General features: G+C 42.6%; 1 pseudogene across 1 annotated transcript in view; it reads right to left on the reverse strand.

Annotated features, from left to right (window-relative positions):
* Nucleotides 1–19,267: 19,267 nt before the first annotated feature.
* LOC146507342 (glutathione hydrolase 5 proenzyme-like) overlaps nucleotides 19,268–19,904 on the reverse strand; it is a 32,528-nt pseudogene continuing 31,891 nt past the window's right edge. Inside the window, exons 11-12 of the transcript XR_014877070.1 lie at nucleotides 19,670–19,780; nucleotides 19,268–19,584 (exon numbers count right to left, since the gene is read on the reverse strand). The product of XR_014877070.1 is annotated as a glutathione hydrolase 5 proenzyme-like (transcript). The remainder of the gene's footprint in view (nucleotides 19,585–19,669; nucleotides 19,781–19,904) is intronic.

Raw genomic sequence — 19,904 nt, forward strand, 5'->3', positions numbered from 1 at the left:
ACGGGAGAAGTCTTCCTGCTGCATCGGTGAACTGAAGAATAACCACATGGTCACAACCAGAGGCAGATGCAGCTGAAGTTGAAGCAAGGCTGCGCAGGATGCGGCGGGCTGACAACGCATCAATACCAGCATAGTGCTGTGACATGATGATGGAGCAGTCAAAGGTTCGCTTTGAGAAAGCACAGTACTTGACGTTTCCTTTTTCTTTTTTTTTTGCCTGTCCCGTTTGGCTCTTTTGCCATCAGAATTATTGTCTAAAGGCAAAGAAAGATGCCCAACGGATCTACTTTACCAAATGGACCATCTCAGCCTTGCCGTAATGGTCTATTTGATTCACCTTTTATGGTTTATTTTATTTTCACTTGCTATATACGGGACAGACTTGACTGGGGAAAAGAAAAGGGAGAAAGAAAGAGGGAAGAGGGATGGGGATAAAGGGCAAAAAACAAAAACCAACAAAATAAGCAGACAAAAATACATATATACATATATCAATCACCTGGATCACCTATTGAGAAAGAGAAAACAAGGAAAAGGAAAAAAAAGAGCAATATAATAAACAACATCACGATGATCTATGGGAATATAACAGTAAATACTAAATATTAAACATTATTGTGCAGCACGTAATATCGACAGCACACAGTGTGCTTTGAGGTAGGAGCCAAAAAGGGTGTAGTTTGTGTGTGTGAGCACCCGTGTGTACACCTGTGAGCATGAACGCGCTTGTTTTTAAAAGGTTCCTTCATGTAATGATCTGCTAGAGGGTGTGGGGGGCCACAGCCCCGTCCTCCAGGGCATGAAGCAGGTATGGAGGAGATCAAAACTCCAGACATCCAGAGGCCCCCAGAACACAAGAGACGGAAGACCAACAGAGGGGCAGCCGTGCCACCGTCCCAGAAAGAGCTGAGGAGAGTCCCAGATGAGGGGTCACTCAGCAGCCGTGGAGCAGAAGCCAGGGGGGGGGGGGTTGCAGTGACGTGCCCGTGAGCTCCGCCATCAGCCAGCTGTGCCTGAGTGACCGAGCCCCAGCCGAGAGGCAGAGGGCACCCCACCCCCAAAGTGGCCCGAGCGAGCCCCAGGCTCCAGGCCCCGATAAGCAGCCACCAAGGAGTGAGCCGGTGTGTACCTGGGCGCCCATCCCCGACACAAAGAACCACCAACGCTCCGATGTCTGAGGCCTCCATACCTTAGAGGTCCTGAGATGTCCCCAGAGAGGTGGCGTCTGATACCCAACCAGACATATAGACACAGACATACAGGCACACACAGATACAAACATCCATTCCCACCCTCATGCTCTCATATGCACTTACTTAACACTCACCTGTGCCAGAGTGACTGAGCCCCAGGCTGAGAGGCTAAGGCAGGGCTGGACTGGGACAAAAAGTCGGCCCGGGCATTTTGACTAGAGACCGGCCCACCAGGTATTATAGGAAAAACCATAAATCCTTTGAATGAAAACAAACACTGTTGTCACAGTGATGTACACTGTCATTTTACACACAGTACTGGTACAGTATCTAGAAAATGTGGGAAAACACTGGCATCATATACAGTACTTAGCTACTTCTGAAGAAATTATGATGGGACCCTAAAAAAATTACTATGTACAATAATGGATTTCTATACATTTTACATCAGATGAAAACGTTTGTTGTAAGATTCAGATAATTATTTGTTAAAAGCGAGACACTGTCACAACTCGGCTGGTAGTCATGTGGAGGTGAGAAAGGAGGATCCAAAAGCAGACAGTGGCGGAGATGCAAGTGGGTTTATTTACAGTGCACAAAAACCAAGGTGTGGGCAGGACCGAACAAAAACCTAAACTGGGAAAACTAATACAAAAAGGAGGACATGGAGCGAGGAGCAGAGAGACACAGAGAAATATGGAATGACGTTGAATACACGGAAGGTTCACAGAGAAACACAGACGACGCGACGAGGAGCACAGGCAGACACACAGTATAAATACACACACCAGGTAATTAGTAAATGGTAAACAGGAGGGGACACAGCTGGAACTAATGAACATAACGAGACACAAATCCACAAAGTAAAACAGGAAACACACAGACTGTTTTACAACACAAAACTCGGGGACCCGAACAGAGCACAGAGGGAAGACACAAAGAACAAATACAAAGCAGAATAAACCAGCCCCAAAACACAAATGAACCACCAAGCCCGGGCGGGTGGTGGGAGGCGCAGGATGGAGGGTCCGGACCAGGACCAAAACAGAGGCCTCAGAGTCCCAAACAAAATGTCCCTAACAAACATAGGGGAGCAGAGTCCAAAACAAAGTTCAGGTGGCCGGCCCGGGCGCCGACAGCACAGAAGGCCAGGATGAATCAGTTCAGTTCTGGAGGCCGACCGCGCGAAAAGCAGTGGCAGCGAGGCAGGTCCGGAGGCCGCCACGTGGACGGTAACGGCGGCGATGGGCAAACAATTCTGGGGGCCAACCGTGCAGACAGCAACGGTGGGCAAACAGTTCTGGGGCCTGACCGCGCGCATGGCAGTGGCAGCGACAGAGCAAGTCCGGAGGCCGGCCATGCGGAAGGCAGTGGCGGCGTTCAGGAGGTCGTCCACCGTGGCGTTGATGCCCAACAAGCGGCCTGGCAGAAGGCCAATGATGTTGAGGCAGCAGTACGGGACCCAAAGGTTGCGTGGCCCCCCCAGCACCGGACGAGGCAGAGGCAGAGGCTGGACCAGACGAGGATGAGGCTGAAGCTGAAGCTGGACCAGGCGAAGTGGGTGAAGCTGAAGCAGAGGCTGGACCAGGCGAGGCTGATGCGGATGCGGAGGCTGGACCAGGCAAAGCTGATGATGCTGAAGCTGGACCAGGTGATGGCGAAGCTGAAACAGAGGCTGGGCCAGGTGACACTGAAGATGAAGCAGAGGCTGGGCCAGGCGACGGCAAAGACGAAGCAGAGGTTGGGCCAGGCGAAGACAAAGCAGAGGCTGGGCCAGGCGACTGCGAAGACGAAGCTGAAGCTGGACAAGGCGAAGGCGCAGTTGAGACTGAAGCTGGTGCAGCAGGCGATGATAAGGATGATGAAGCTGATGCAGAGGCCGTGCCAGGCAAAGCTGAAGCAGAGACTGGGCCAGGCGAAGCTGAAGCTGAAGCTGAAGCAGAAGCAGAAGCAGAAGCAGAAGCCGGGCCAGGCGAAGCTGAAGCTGAAGCTGAAGCTGAAGCAGAAGCAGAGGCTGGGCCAGGCGAAGCTGATGCTGAAGCAGAGTCTGGGCCAGGCAAAGCGGATGAAGAGGCCGGGCCAGGCGAAGCTGAAGTTGCTGCTGCAGGTGATGATGAGGATGATGAAGTTGCTGCGGCAGGCGAGGATGAGGATGATGAAGCTGCTGCGGCAGGCGAGGATGAGGATGATGAAGCTGCTGCGGCAGGCGAGGGTGATGAAGCTGCTGCGGCAGGCGAGGATGATGAAGCTAATGCTGCAGGCGAGGATGAAGATACGGAGGCTGGACCAGGCGAGGATGAGGCTGATGCCGACGCTGGACCAGGCGTGGATGAAGCCGATGCCGACGCTAGACCAGGCGTGGATGAGGCCGATGCCGACGCTGGACCAGGCATCGATGAAACTGAAGCAGTACCTTTACCGGGCGAAGGCGAAGCTGAAGGCTCTAAAGCTGGACCAGACGGGAATGTCGCTGCAGACGGCGGCGTGGAAGCCGGAGACGAAGGCGCTGCAGGTGGCGGCGTGGAAGCCAAAGGCGAAGGCGCTGCAGACGGCGGCGTGGAAGCCGGAGATGAGGGCGCTGCAGGTGGCGGCGTGGAAGCTGGAGATGAGGGCGCTGCAGCCGATGGTGATAGCTGGACGGGGTCCACGGTCCCCCCAGCGAAAGCAGGTTCAAAACCAGTAGGCACGGGTGCCTCTGGCACACATGATGAGCACTGCAGCTGCACAGGGCACTGACCCCGCTCAGGCAGGGACAGCCGCATGCAGTCCTTAGCTGGCGTCTTGGCCTCCAGGAGTCCAGAGTTAGCCGAGTGTTTCAACTCAGCCCCTGGGGAAGCCCTGGAGTGAGCAATAGTCTCTACTGTTGCCAGCTTTTGAGGAACAGGTTTGTCTCTCTGCTTAGAAATCGCGGTTGAAAAACAGTCCTTTGAGGGTTGTGCTGAATGCGATGAGGAAACGATAACGCTTCAGTCAATACCGCAGGAGAGAGTGGAAGTGAGGTAGGGTGATGATGGTGAGGGGCCTGAAAACTGAAGGCTCTCCCTCCCATTCTACTTTTAAATACTCTAGGAACAACAATCTAATGGGGGTGATATGGTACTACAAGGTCACTGAAATAATTGCCTGATTGTTTAAGACCTTGTATGTGAGGAGCAGGATTTGGAATCCAATTCTGGATTTAACAGGGAGCCAGTGAAGGGAAGCCAATATAGGAGAAATATTAAAGGACATATCCTGGCCAAAAATGACTTCCTCACAGTGTTACTGGAGGCCAAGGTAATACCACCCAGAGTGAAAATCTGGTTAGATACCATATTTCTAAGATTTTCTGGGCCAAGTACCATAACCTCAGTTTTATCGGCATTTAGAAGCAGACAACTAGAGGTCATCCAGGTCTTTATGTCTTTAAGACATTCCTGCAGTTTTACTAATTGCTGTGTGTCATCTGCATAGTAGTGAAAACGTATGCCATGTCTTTTGATGAAACTGCCTAAGGGAAGCATGTATAATGCGAACAGAATTGGTCCTAGCACTGAACCCTGTAGAACTCCATAATAAACCTTGTGTGTGAAGCAGACTCTCCATTTCCATGAACAAATTGGAGTCTGTTAGATAGATGTGATACAAACCACTGCAGCGCAGTACCTGTAATACCTACAGTGTGCTCTAATCGCACTAATAGAATATTATGGTTGATAGTATCGAATGCTGCACTGAGGTCTAGCAGTACAAGCACACACAGAGAGAGCAAGTTTTGAGATGTGAGAGATCTGTGATGTTTAGAGAGTTTGGAGTCTGTAGTTAGTATAGTTAGTGTGTAGCGTAGACGTTGTTTTGTGTTTTTTGTGTCAGTTAAACTGCTGAATGTCACAGTTGCTCCAAGAAAGCCACCAAAGACTGGCTGCAATGTATACGCTGTCTGCAGCTAGAAAGCAGGAGGAGTGATAGGCCTCCTGCTGTCAGACCTGCAGAGTTTAGGCCCGTGGTGTTCTCCTCTGTCTTATAGAGGACAGAAACAATTTTTGGAGTTGTACAAATAATTTGAGTGGTATCTTATTTGATGCAGAACACCTGATTGTTCTTTGAATAGTTTTAAATGGTTATTTAAAAAACACCCGAGGCATTGGCTGCTTTTTTTAGGTAAATAGTACCATTTTACTTTGTTGTTTGCAAAACTTGTGCATAATTTTTTAAAATTTACTATTTTTATTTGCATTCCAAGTTATGAAAACAATTCATTAAACTTGTTTGTGTTTTACAGTAAAAAATATAACTTTTTTCTACTCTGATTTTCAATTGTGCTAATACAGTATGTCAAAATGAAAAAATTAGCTCCAAATTCAGATATTAGATGTTGTGCTGAAAGGTGTGATACCAAACAAGGCAAGATAAACAGTTTCTAAATATGGAATATAGAGGTCAAATCAAAAGTAATCAAAAACGGCCAATTATACCCTGGACTCCAGACAGTTAAGGGTACCCGGCCTTCTTGGAGTCCCTGGGTTGGGTGCTTAAGGGTCCTCCACCTGGAGACTCTGTCTTACTTGGAGACTTCAACGCTCATATGGGCAATAACAGTGAGACCTGGAGGTGTGATTAGGAGGATTGGCCTGCCAGATCTGAACCTGAGCGGTGTTCTCTTACTGGATTTCTGCGCAAACCAACATGTGTCCATAACAAACACCGTGTTCGAACATAAGGGAGTCTATAAGTGTATGTGGTACCAGGATACCCCAGGGCACAAATTTGTAATCATATCATCAGATCTGTGGCAGTATGATCTGGAGATTTGGGTGAACTGATCGACACCTGGTGGTGAGTTGGATCAGGTCGCAGGAGATGATGCTACGCAGACCTGGGGTGCCTAAGCGCCTGGCAGAGGTCCCCACCTGTATTCTTATGCATTCTCTTGCATCATGCATTCTTTTTAGAATTTTATTTTTAGCATTTTATTTTTATATTGTAATAATTTAATTGTTATTGCCTCCTGACCAGGGCTGTTTTGATTCTTTGTTTTTATTGTAAATAAACTATATTTAGCTTTTAAAGTTCTATTACCTTGGCTGACCCCTGCTCTCTACCCGTATAGAAGGGTTTTCTCTTCCAAACGGACCCACATCAGTTAAACGACTCCTTGGGTTGGAAAAGGTTTGCCCTGAGTAACTGAAGGCTCTGGATGTTGTAAGGCTGTCCTGGTTGACAGGCTTCTACAATGTTGCATGGAGATTAGGGGCAGTACCTCTGGATTGGCAGACCACCTTCAAGAAGGGGGTCAGGAGAGTGGATGAGTTTCTTCCATCGACAATATGTCCAGAGGCACAGATTAAACTTCTTTGGATTTCCTTACCTGGGTGATTGAGTATGCAACAAGACTTAAAAGTTAAGAGGGTGTTTTTCAGTTATACAAGTTTTATTACAAAATAAGTATGTTTGTTGTAGAATGTATAGCATGAAAGTAACATGCATCGTTTGCATAGAACTGTGTTTTGTAAATCACACTGAATTTCCTGTTTTATGAAATCGCATATGCATTTCACAAAGAATGAGAAATTTGAAGTTATTAGTTTTCCTGTAAACCAATGTAGAGGGAAAAAAGATAATAGCATACGTCCATGACAATAAGACTGGTGAAGGACTTGTCAAAGTCATTTTAGTGCTAAATTTTGATCTTACAAAATTCCTATTGTGCATCATACTAAACTGAACAAATTATGTCAAAACTTTCTTTTGCAAGATCTTGAGAAAGACCTTTCTCTTTGCATTAATCATGCTTCCACTGGTACCAGTAAAGCTGTCCTGAGTGTTGCAGCTGTTTCAGACCACCAGATCAGAGTACATCTTGAGTGTTTCTTTTTCCACTAAGTACTATCTTAATCTTGCAAAAATACATGTTCAAATTTTTTTTCTGTAACATCCCTTGTGAGGCTCTGTAACATACCATTCAATCGCTGAGTATTTCTCAGAGGCTGCGGCAACTGCAGCTTTTGAGGAAGTGCCAACAGCACATTTGTGCATTCTCACACGTAGCCCTACAGGAACACCGAGAAGATACAACAACCACAGCGACCAACATCAGTGCTTACAATATGCACACCTACACCTTTTTTGACACACATATGGCTGTTTCTTCTCTCTGTCACTGTTTGTTAACTTCTTCCTCTGAAAATATACAGCTTAACTGACTATTTCACAAACTATGACTATTTGAGAGAGCTTCTTCCCCATCAGAAGGTGCTCTCAGCACTGTGCATGGCTACTACTACTGCCCGCAGCTCATGTAGAGGAAACAAAAAGGTGTGATGCAATCAACTGCTGAATCAGTCTTGTTGCAGACATGGATGACTGGAGACAGCCGAGTAGTCATTCCTGTTATACTTCTTTGAATTCTGTGTACTCCAAGAAGTTGATGCGTAGTTGATGCTTTCCCACCTTGAAAGTTGTGGTTCTTCTGACTGTTCATTTGACAGGCCTAACCGGTCTGCGTGAAGGTCAAACATTTATTTAGTCAATACTTGCGAAGCTAACACACAACACCTACTTAAAAAAAGCATGGATGGCAGAAGAAGCAGATTAAAGAACGGAATGTCACGAAAACAAATTCATTCACCTTGTGAATAGCTGTCTTTTTAGAGTCAAGTTGTAAAAATTTTGTGCATTCACAAATCCTAAAGTTCTGTATCAGTGTGAAGGCGATTTTCCTGGCCTGGCTTTTTATAGCAGATAATCTTAAAATATTCTGCAATAGATCAAAAACAGAAGAAAACCATGAATCAACATATAAACATTACCTGATGCTGCTGAAGTGAAGCAGAGCAAAGTCACTGAGGTTTTATTAGAGACAGAGCTAAGCTTTTTGGAATTTTGCATATTTATAAAAAGTTAAAATTTTTTCAGTAATCAAGAGCAGAAATTAGGCTTTCTTGTCGAACGTTATTGAAGTAAAAAAACAAAAACAAACAGCAGCCGACAGCGCTGTAAACAACGGTAGACCTGTGGGTAATAAGCAAGTGAATGATGCAGAAAACAAAGATTTTAAGATGGGCAGCTGTTCTTGAAGTACACTGAGAGAGAGACAGAGGGCTCTGCATGAAGTGTGATTTTTATCGTGGTGGAAGCAAAACGGCAAAAGAGGGAATTCTTGACGATGTTTATGTGAAGCGTTTGGGTCTTCTTTTGCTGCTGGTTCAGTCAATTTTGGTTGGAGAGATAAAACCTGCAGCTTCAGAATCTAGCACAAAAAAAGACATAAACACAAAGAGCGGACCCGCCGAGGCATCAGAATCTGATTATGATGCGTCGGGTCCTCGCTTTGTGTTTACGTCTTTGTGCAGAATCGGTACCTGCTCTCATTTACCGTTTTAGCTTCTTTGGTTGTTGAAATTTTGTGAGGTTTAACCTGATATTCTACGATTCCGGGCAAAATAAATGTATATTTAAAAATTGATTCAGGATTTTAATGAATCGATTTCACATTGTTCAAGCTAGAATCAATTTTAATCAGAAAATTGATAATCAAAACCCACCCCCTACTAGGCTCACTGTTTTGTTTTGTTTTGTTTTTTTATTGTTTTTGTTTTCTCTCTCTCTCTCTCTTCCTTAGTCCTTGTTCTCTCCTTTCCTCTATCAGTTAGTGTTAGGAGAAAAACCTCAGAAAAGCAAAGAATCACGGGCCCAGAGTTAATTCATGTACATGGGCGAATCCTGTGCAGGAATGCGCCCAGGCATCTGGTCAGACTTTATTATATACTCACATAACACTCATGGGTGGAGTACAAGTTAGGAAAAAACAACTTCTTATCTGGTGATTGCATACGACTTGCAAGACAAAGATGGACAAGTTAATTAACGATCTTGTAGTGGGTTAAAACAATACATGTGGGTGTTGTCTAAACTTGAGCAGACACTTTGTTCCAGTTAAAGAATTTGCTGACACGCTATGTACAGGCATTACTACAATTTAAATAAGCTAAACATAAACAATTATCACAGTTGAATAAAGATAATAAAGTAATATAATTCAAAATCTTTCAACATTCCCGCCTGTTTTTAGCAATTGAATTGTACGGCAAAACACATATCATTTATCAAGACATAACTTCTTACAACATGTATTTTCAGTTACTACATAATTAGTTGCACTTCATCTTCATTTAACAAATAAGAAAAGAAGTCTTCATGATCTTCATCGGTTTGTGGTACATCTGCGTATGTTGTGAGTGATAAACTCATCATCTGTGAAATTACAGCCTTTAAACAAGGTAAACACAAGTAAAGAAAAGCAAAATAAAATAAAATATAATAAAGTAAAATAAAACCAGGAAAACTCCAACGCCGATCAACAGTCTCTTTAGAATCTGAAGCCATGTTTAAAGAATGTACATTATCTGGTATGTAGGTGCAGCACATGGTGTTGAATAAGACACACAATCCTCCTTTCTCAGCCAGGATCATGTCCAGTGCTACACGATATTGCATTACAGCAATTCGGAGAGCGTCCATTTCTTGGTTATGTCCCTCGTTGACCTTGCAGGATGCATTGAGGAACAAGCCGAATCTATAGTCCAGTGTCTCACTTCCGAGAGCATGTTTTCCAGTCCCTATCCATGGGAAAAGGGCGTGGAGAACTTTCTGTCCTGTGATAGGAATACCTATGACTCTTCTACTGCAGAAAAAACCCCTCTGTGGAAAGGGTGGTGGGTCCAGTTATCTTACTGCTGTTATGATCCCAGCAGTCTTCAGAGTGTCATCGTATGCACAGTACAGTGACACAGCATTAGGTGATGTTCATAGGAAACTGCTGTCATCACCACCATAGCTTCTGGTTCCTGTGCTTTTCAGAGAATCATGATGTCATCCTCGGACTCCCCCTGTGCTGTCGATGGAGCTTGGCACGCTCCCCTCATCCTTCAGGTGCCCGTCTGTTGTCCAAAATCTCCTCTGTTGGCCTCTGGAAATCCCCCTTGGCACAGTTCTCATTCCAACGCAGCTTCGGCTGCGGCTCCAAAGTCTAATCTCATGATGGGCCCCAACCAGCTTGACCTTTGACCTCAACCACTGCCTGGGCTGTCAGCTATGCCTGGAATGGTTCTTGCTTCTCACCGGGCCTCTGAAGATTTCTCAGGAGATGACTGCTGCACTTGTATTTCCTTGCTAGGAGGAAAAACTTCTATTTGGAGAGCATGTCAACAATCATCAAACCACATTCTTTAGTTCAGTGAACTTCACTTATAGGCCATCAAAGCCTCATCTGAACCTGAATGCACCACTTACATAGGTTCAATACCCGTTGAATGAACTGTTAATCACACAAATCGCTGCAAAAATCATATAAAACATAGTTTAATGTTAATTCATTGTTCATGTTAATCCTGGACCCCTCCTCTTGACGCATGGACACTCCCATGAGTCAACTCATCAAAACCAGATTCCTGTCTTAAAGAAAAAGGTTAGCTAGATCATGTCCCAGGCAACATCAGGGCATCTCCCCCTCTGGAGCAGCACCACCTCGGACCTATAATCCTGCAGTAAAAGATGTTAGTGTGTTTTGCATGTTAAGTTTGCTTAAAAACTGGCTCCGCCAGGAGCCTGCATACACACCATCATGGCCTGGAAAACAAGATCTGGAAGTGAAATCAAAATAACCTTCACATTTTCCCTAAAACACAGTGTAACAGCATCACCACTCATAACCTATAAACACAGTTTCTTCACACATAAACCCAGAAATCCTGTAGTAGAAAAACATTAACTAGTTGTTCTGGTATAAATCACATGATCAAGTCACATGAAGAACTGTAATGCTGTAGAAAAGAAAATGCAAAGGTTAGCGCTGCGCGGGTGTATACACTCTTTCTCACAGTAATCTCTGTGAGCAACACAAACCCATGAATAACACACCCCTGGTAGATTCACAAACACAGAAAGTGGCATTTAAAAGTTAAATCGGTATGCAACCTCGGATGTTGCTGGCATCTTTCTGCTCCTGTAAAAGAAACACATAAATTCATCCACCCTTTTGGCCTGTCTAGGTGGAGGTTAACTTTGAGTCGTGGTCAAGTCTTGTCAGGTTTTATCAGTCAGTCAGTTTGTTTTTATTTCCATTTATTCATTCATTCATCCATTCTTTCTTTGCTGATAGTGGAAACTATCGCCGCATTTGATTTCCACCCTCAGCAAAATAACGTCATTTCAAAAGAAAAAAGAAGAATTTTAGATCGGATTACCTCGCTGAATCCTTTTTAGGCAGGGACTCTCATTTTCTAATCGTCCCAAATAAGTGGCTTTCTCCTGAGCCCATTTTAATGTGGAGAAACTCACTTGTAACAGTTTTCTTGACGACGTATCGTATAGCGCTTCTAATCGTGCAGATCTGCTCAAACAGAGATTATCGAACAAAACTTTCAGTGCACTGTGAAAGTATCAAAATAAAAAGGCCTTGTTACGTCATGACACAAGCTCCTCATCTCAGGAGGGTAAATCATACCATTAGCATGGTTTATCATACCATCATACTAATTGGCAGGCTCAACTTCACAACAAAAGAAAAATCATCAGCTAGATTCACTCCGAACCAACCATCAGCTGCACAACACACAACATAAGCCTAATATGTTATTAGCTATGAGTTTAATCCCCAGATCTGTGCTTCTCACTCATTTAGGCCACACACACCCATTTTATTCAGTTTTCCTTTTTTCCCGTCATCATAAAACATGTGACATGTTGTCATGCACTTCACAAAAGAAGTTTGTTCTGACGTATTCAGAGTTGTGTATCTAGGTACAGGATACACTCGCACATCAAAACAGGAAACTCAGTGTTTTAGAGTCTCCACTCTAACAAACTCCAACACATCTCATTCACTCGTGCTAAGATTCAGTCACCTTTCATTAATCTAAGAACGATCAACTAATTTGCATATCAGCTATTAACCCACTAAGATGACAGGACAACAGAAATGCATATTCAAAATGTTATCACAAAAATAGAATTTCCCTCATACAGTAAATTACTTGTGCTGCATCAATCAAGCAGACAGCATCTCCCAATTTACTGTATTAACAACTAAATTTATTGTCTGATCATTGGTTGGTCAAACCAGAATCTTTTTTCCCCACAAAAGTTAAACTGTTGTCCTGCAACCTAGAGAGTCAATTTTTTTTATTGGATAAATTCAGCATTTGATAACAAGTGTCTGTTAAATTCACACTATTTTAACACTGATGAGAGATAACAAGCTAATTTTCATTGCATGTGTGTTTGTGTTACTAGGCAGGTTTAATGCATGTCTGTGGAGCTGCATATCCAGCAGAGCATGTTCTTAAAGCTGCCTTTCCTACACACTTCTCTGCTATTATTTAATCATTTTGTAACTAATGTGCTATGAGTCCACTGATCTTTGCATCACACTAAGTGACTTGGACAAGATGGTAAACAGACTCACATGCTTAAGATGTTGTCTAATCTTCATGAGTTCTCTTGTATTTGGAAGTGTTAGTAGGGCATGTTCTGCTTGTGTGTGTGTGATTTTGTATGTTTCTTTTTGCAATGTTTCAGACTCCTTCACAATTTTCCCACTTAAGCAGTCAGTTTTGTTTTTCCCAGGTTTGCTAACCCAAATTTTGATTTCCCACTTTAAACACCAGCATTCTCACTTACTCTCACTGTTGTCCTCTCCCACTTCAACAGTCCAATAGCAGGCAGTTGTCCTTCAGCTTTGTCCTGTGTTTCACTGTCTCTTCTTGCCATTTTCTCCAAAAGTGGCAAATGTCAAACTCCAACAGTCTCCTCAGTTCTCCTCAAACGTTCTTTTCACATGCACAGTGAATTTGCAGCTTGTTGGGAACACAGTGCCATTCATCCAATCAGGCAGGATGATGGGTTTGCTCTTCTTCTCTGATGCTGTTTGTCCACACTGCTGCTGCTTGCTGGGACTCTTTTCTCAGGACTTTGCTGCTGTCTCTTTATCTGCCATGTTATTGCTCTTTGGAGCTGCATTCCTTGTCTTCAGGGAGGAGTGAGAGCTCGCTTGTGAGTTTGAGAGACACATGGTGCTGTAAATAAGTTAGCCAGAAACCTGGCCTGAATGTTTCCAATGATGTTAAACTATAACTTTCTTCCGACCGCTGCATGTGGAAAATTGATTCAGGTCTGCTTGTCACCTAAAAGTGACAAACTAAGACATTTTCATTATTATTATCACTGCTTAACCAACACACACAACTCTCTCTCTCTCTGTTTTTGTGAACAGTCCTTTCTTAAAAGCAGAAAATGAGATTGTAGTTGTTCTTGGCTGATCAACACAAAACCTTTTTCCTATGATTACTTTTCATCTACAATGTAAATTTTGTCTCTTTTTTACTCTTTTTTTTTTTTTTTTTAATAGCTGGTGACCTGCAGAATCACCGCTCTCACAATCAGAGGCAATTACTTTTACACAGCGCACAAAAACACTGTGACGTCAGACACATTAACACTCACTTTTTTCATCTGCGTAAATAAATCATTTGGCCAATGGCATGTGCCATGGTGATCCATAAATATGATCACAAGTTTATTTAACTATTTTTTAACCCACCAAAACAAATACACAAAAACATGATGCTGATGCTATGAACACTCTACACATATGAGTCAAGATGCAGGAAAACTGCTCACGGAAACTCTGCACATTCCAGTTATCACAGTTATCATAGTTCTGTTTCCCTCTCTTTGAAGAGTTCTCAGCCAGCTTCTGATCTGATAATGTGTAGCTTGCTCATCAGCTCAGAAAAGACCAAAACGCAACCTCACACAGTGGTTGCGTGCTTTGCCCCACAGTGGCAAAGACTTGCACTTTCATATTCAATTCAGCTTCTCCGTCATGTAGTTTTCAGCTGTTTCATACAGGGTTCAGCATATTAGTTGTTATTATAGGTTTGCTCTATATCTCAGCAAAGTCTCATCCAGGATGACAGGTTTTCAAGCAGGTCAAGTGCCTCTATGCACTTAATTAGTTCAAATATTTACCTATTTTACTTCATATGTCATTGTACTGAATTTGAGCAACCCTAAGCTTAATGCAGATTACTTTCAACAATTATCTACCTCGCATCATAACTGACTGAGGTGCCTCTTCATATTAAAATTATTTCATCATTAACACCAATTTACAGGTTGTTATCCTTGCTATTATTATTATGAATACATTAAAGATAAGTTGTAATTTAATTTTGCCGTTCGTTTATTTTTCATTATTCAGTCGGGTCTGTTTCCAACCCTTTTTAAACTACTTTAAACTACTTTGATCTCCATGTATAAACACTAATTTGTCCGGCGCCTGGACATTTTTCTCTAGCCACTGCTCGTCAGCAGTGAGTTTGGTGGGCTGATTACCCATTATCACACAACTGCAGAGCCGTCTCTGGCACGAGACGCAGGGGTGGTTGCTGACACGCCCTTCTACTCCCTGCTAATCAGGAAGCGGTGCCAGTTTTATGGGATGAAACCCAACCTTTCCCCTTTGTCACCAGTACTTGAGCTCCTTACAGTAAATAAAAAGACAGTAACAATGGAAGTAGTTCAGCAACTTATTGTGCTGTCAAAAAATCACTTACTTCCGACACAGAAAACACAGACATTTATACACAGTCGCGCAGATCCTTACGGCGGATCACTCCTAAACCCTTACGGCGGGTGAGACCTTTAACGTGTTTTACTTTACAATCCTTTCGGCGGATTAGTCCTATGAGCTCTTACAGTGGGTCAACCTTATTACACGTATTTTTTAAAAATCCGTACAGTGGATTAGACTGTCAAACCCTTTCGTTTTACGCGAGTGTGATTGAGTGGATTCTTTACCTTTCCAAGATCTCTCCGTCTATGTTTGAGGTCTTTCACTGGATCCCAGCGCCGTGGACCGCTTAACCGGCCTGGACCCGAATTTTTTGCGTCCCAGGACTTTTGCTCCTTCCTTGAGGAGGCTGTCGACAGTCTGCGGTACGGCCCCCCACGGCGACAGGATACAGGTAGATCTCTGGTTTGGAGTCACAACAATCGAGTTGCTTTTTCCAACTCCGGCTCGGAGGACCAAGAAATGTAAGGAGAAAAACCTCAGGAAAGCAAAGAATCACGGGCCCAGAGTTAATTCATGTACATGGACGATTGCCTGACCACGTCCCGTCAATTACAAAGACGTGCAGGCAAAGCGCACCAGGCATCTGGTCAGACTTTATTATATACTGCTTTACTAATGGGTGGAGTACAAGTTAGGAAAAAACAACTTCTTATCTGGTGATTGCATACGAGGCTGCACAGGATGCAGCCTTGCAAGACAAAGAGGAACAAGTTGATTAACGATCTTGTAGTGGGTTAAAACAATACATGTGGGTGTTGTCTAAACTTGAGCAACTTCCTCATGTGATCACTTTGTTCCAGCTAAAGAATTTGCTAACACGCTATGTACAGGCATTTCTGTGCAATTTAAATAAGCTAAACATAAACATTTATCACTGTTGAATATTAATAAAATTCAAAATCTTTTAACAACCATACTTGTCAATGCTCTTGTAACATCTCATTTAGATTACTGTAATTCTTTAATCTCTCGTCTACTTGTCTTACTTTCAAAGCGCTTCATAACCTTGCTCCCCCCATATTTATCTGTCTTCTTCATACGTACTCACCCCCTAGTACACTCCGCTCTTCTTCAGCTTCCCTTCTGTCTGTTCCACCTGCTCGCCTGACTTCCATGGGAGCTTTTAGTAGTTCTGCCCGAGACTTTGGCATGCACTTCCACCAGATCTTCGGACTACAAACTCTCTCCACTTTTAAACCGCGTCTTAAAACCCATCCATTCGCTTCCGCTTCTCCTTTTCAGGGTCGCGGGGGGCGCTGGAGCCTATCCCAGCAGTCATAGGGCGAGAGGCGGGGTACACCCTGGACAGGTCGCCAGTCTGTCGCAGGGCCAACACACAGGAACAGACAACCATTCGTGCTCACATTCACTCGCACATTCACACCTAATGGCATTTTGGATTTTCCAATTAACCTATCCCCACAAGCGTCTTAAAACCCATCTTTTAAAAATTGCATACCCTTCATCATGATTAAGTCTTAGACTATTATTACCTTTTAAGCTTTTATTCCTGCTTTCATACTTTCATCTTTCATACTTGTTTTATTTTTCATTTACCTTTGGTTTATATTTTGTTGTACTAATGGATATTGACCTTGAGGGTCTTTAAAGCCGCCTATAAATAAAATGTGTTATTGTTATTTTCATTATCATCTTGAACAAAAACATTCATCCATATGAAGGACATCTTGTGCTATAAAAACAGACAACATGCCTCATAAATCAACCTCTTTATATTTCTGTGCAGATCATTGAGACTTGCAAATTTAAAATGTGTTTTGCAACTAGGAATCAGTGCATCATAGTCTTTTATGAAGCTTGGAGTCTCTGATATCCAACTTTAACTAATTTCAATACTCTCCCCATCAAGACTTTTACTTTGGAAGGTATAGCCTTGATTTTTATTTTATTTTATTTTATTTTATTTTATTTTATTTTATTTTATTTTATTTTATTTTATTTATTTTAATTTATTTTATTCACTGCAAGCCGGCTGGTGTCCCTGGTGGAGGTTTAGTATTTACATCAATATTATCTGAACCTTATCCGACACTGTTATTCAGTGCACAGCCAGACACGCAGTTGACATGTCAGTAGCACAGCTTTGAATTAATTTTTTGTTATTTTCTATTGTGGGTTCCAATCACATTTTTTGTGCATTTTGGAGCCATTTCCTGTGATGCTGGTGACTTATATCCAAATGGGTGCATTGTCATCGTGTGCCGCTTTGCCTGGAGACACAAGTGTTCGCCGGTTCTTTCTATACTGGCCACCGTCATGAATGTTAAGTATGAATGCAGAATTTGTGCCTCACACATAATCAGTTTGTATTTGGGGTGGTGGGGTCAGTAATTGTGTGATGCTTTATTCTGGTTGTCTCCTGTAAGTTTAGTATGTTGCTTTCATACATCAGAAAGCAGACATGTCTGTTTATACAGTTTAAAAACTTTGCTTGGCCTCCTTCTTTTTGCTCTGCTGCGCAAAAAGGAAGAGGCCACAAGCCTGTAATCCTGGGGGCCACCGGAACATGGCGTCTTTGGTACAGGACCGAGGCATGATGTCTTCCACAGCACTGGGACCCTCTGCAGACTCAGAGTTTATGAAAGTCTCCACAAAGCTTCGGGGCACAGGCCTAGAGGACACGGGGACTCACCCCATCTGGTTCAGCAGACTTGCCTAAGTGGAGTCTTCTCATTTGTCTCTGAACGTGCTCATGAGAAAGCATTAGGTGGGAAAAGGGTGTCAGGATGTTTAACGGAGGCTATGGTGCAATGTGGAGAGAGTGTCGTGGCTGTGGATTGCAGGTTGACGATAGGAAACTGTTATGGCCCGGGCCATAACCTGTTTTGGTGGCTGTTTCTTTGTCTGTGTCTTTAAGTCTTTGCAGGTCCCTGAGTGGATGAGCTGACGGCTGCTGATTGGTCCCCTGGTCATGTGGTGTCATTCAAAATCCCTCACCAGCAGTTGTCCCGGGGCAGCGACTGACAGCAGCAGCAGACCTGACCCTGGCCTCCAAAACCTGTGACATTTGTGACTTTCTGAGTTCTGTATATAGTGTGTACATTAGTTTTCATTGTAAATAGCACTGGAACAGAAGAGGTGAGCTGCCTTATTGTTTTCCCTTGCACTGTTTTCTCCTGTTTATCTCAGTTAGGGAGTTAGGTGTAGCGCTTGTCTTTCGTTTTGATTTCACATAGGGTTTTAGATAGCACTTCCTCCTGACTTAGCTGGTTTTGTTTGGTATTTTGGCCTTTGTTCACTCCGGAGCTTCATTTTGCAGTGTAGAAAAATAAACCACCGTTCACTAAGAAATTGGTTTTCCCTCTGTGGTTTTGGGGACCAGGGCGGGGCAATCTTTTCAAACGTATGTTGCGTTCCTGTACCCCTAGACTGGGGCGTAACATAAACACAGTCACAGACAGTGCTTTAATGCACTGGACAAGACTACTCAGTATTTTCATGCAACATTTGAAATATAAAGTTTCTGACTGGTGATTTCCAAAAGGCAGCTTGGATGTAATCCAATAATGGAAACAAGGTAGACATTAAACACTGAGGAAAAGAATTTATTGTACACAAAATTGACAGTTTCAAAATAAAACGTATCCAGTTCAAGACCAGGTTGTCTATTCCTATCAGTAAAACACATTAAACAACAACGAAAAAACACTGTTGCTTCACAAACTACTTGTCTGATTAACTTTTAACTTTTACCCTGACCACATCAGCAGAATTGCAGTTTTGGTTAATTACCCACATTTTATAACAGCAAAACAATAGAATGAACTAAGCAAAAAATCTTAATATGCAAACTGAATTTAAAAACAAAACAAAGTAAAATTAAAAAGCATTTAAATGTAGCTAGTAATATTCAGATAAAAACTGACCTTTCTATTTGGCTCTAACAGTCTATGAGATCTAGTTTTGTTGATGCTGACATGCCTGTAACAGTAACTACAGGTTATGCTGTAGGTATTTCTTTTGTTGTTGTTGTTGTTGTTTTGAACTTCAAATCAATTGATAACTTAGGGTACACTTTAGGGCAGCCCTAGTTTATCTCCCTTCTGGACAATCCAGTGGGCTAAAATTTACAAAATAAACATGAATTTGATGAGACTTGAAAATATGAATTGTTTACTGGTGGAATGGAACATGAAGTCTGTAGCTCTTTTTCAGATTTCTTCAGTCAGTCTCAACCTGCTGCTTAGAAAGAATGTAGGTTGAAGAAACATAGTCATGGGCTTCACATTTCAACCTGAAAGCTGTGTTCTTTTTTAGTCTATTCTATGTGTATCAAAACCCAAAATGAACAAATATTTAAAAGGACATATTGATTGTTAAAAATAAAACAACAACAACAAAAAAAACCCTGATATCAATAGCAATCCCTAAATAATTTTCAACAAACATTTGGTTTTTTTACAATGCTGTCTTTGTGCTATTTTGCATGAAACCATGGATTTAAATAATCTGATTGTTGCATTATGTTTTCAATATTACAAACGTTTTTAGACACATGTGTAAAGCATGAATGATCTATCAGGTAACAGATGAATATAGATTGTCCAATGTTGTAGCTACAGCAGTGTCCATAACCTTAAAGCCATGCTGTATAACTAACATCACTGACTTTTGGTCTCAGTAACCAGCTGGTTCACCTTTTTTCCTTTCATCAGACCATGCAGATATACAGCTGCCCGCCTTTTCCACAGCGTTGACTGTGTTGTAGAATTGTGTTATTTTATGTCCCTTAGCTTCAAGACCATCAACTACATCCTGCAGGGCAAAGAGGAGAGAGACTCGGCTGGAACAAAAGCTGTAGAATTTCTTAGTTTATCATTGAATACATTGAATAAATTACCTTTTCAAGCTTAGATTCAAGTTTTACTTCACTTTGACAGTTGACAAAAAGAACAGGAGTATCAATTGCCTCCTTAAGGCTCTTTCCAAACCAAAGGTGGTTCATGACCGCCTTGAAGAGTAAAAAAAATTATAAGATGAGAAAGTGATGATTACAGGATAAATTAGGGTGAAGAATCTTTTTACTATGATGTAAGCATTAACAGCAAATACAGGCATCAGTCTGCATCAATTTA

Source organism: Neolamprologus multifasciatus, chromosome 12 (genome assembly GCF_963576455.1).
Source record: "Neolamprologus multifasciatus chromosome 12, fNeoMul1.2, whole genome shotgun sequence".
NCBI lineage: Eukaryota > Metazoa > Chordata > Actinopteri > Cichliformes > Cichlidae > Neolamprologus > Neolamprologus multifasciatus.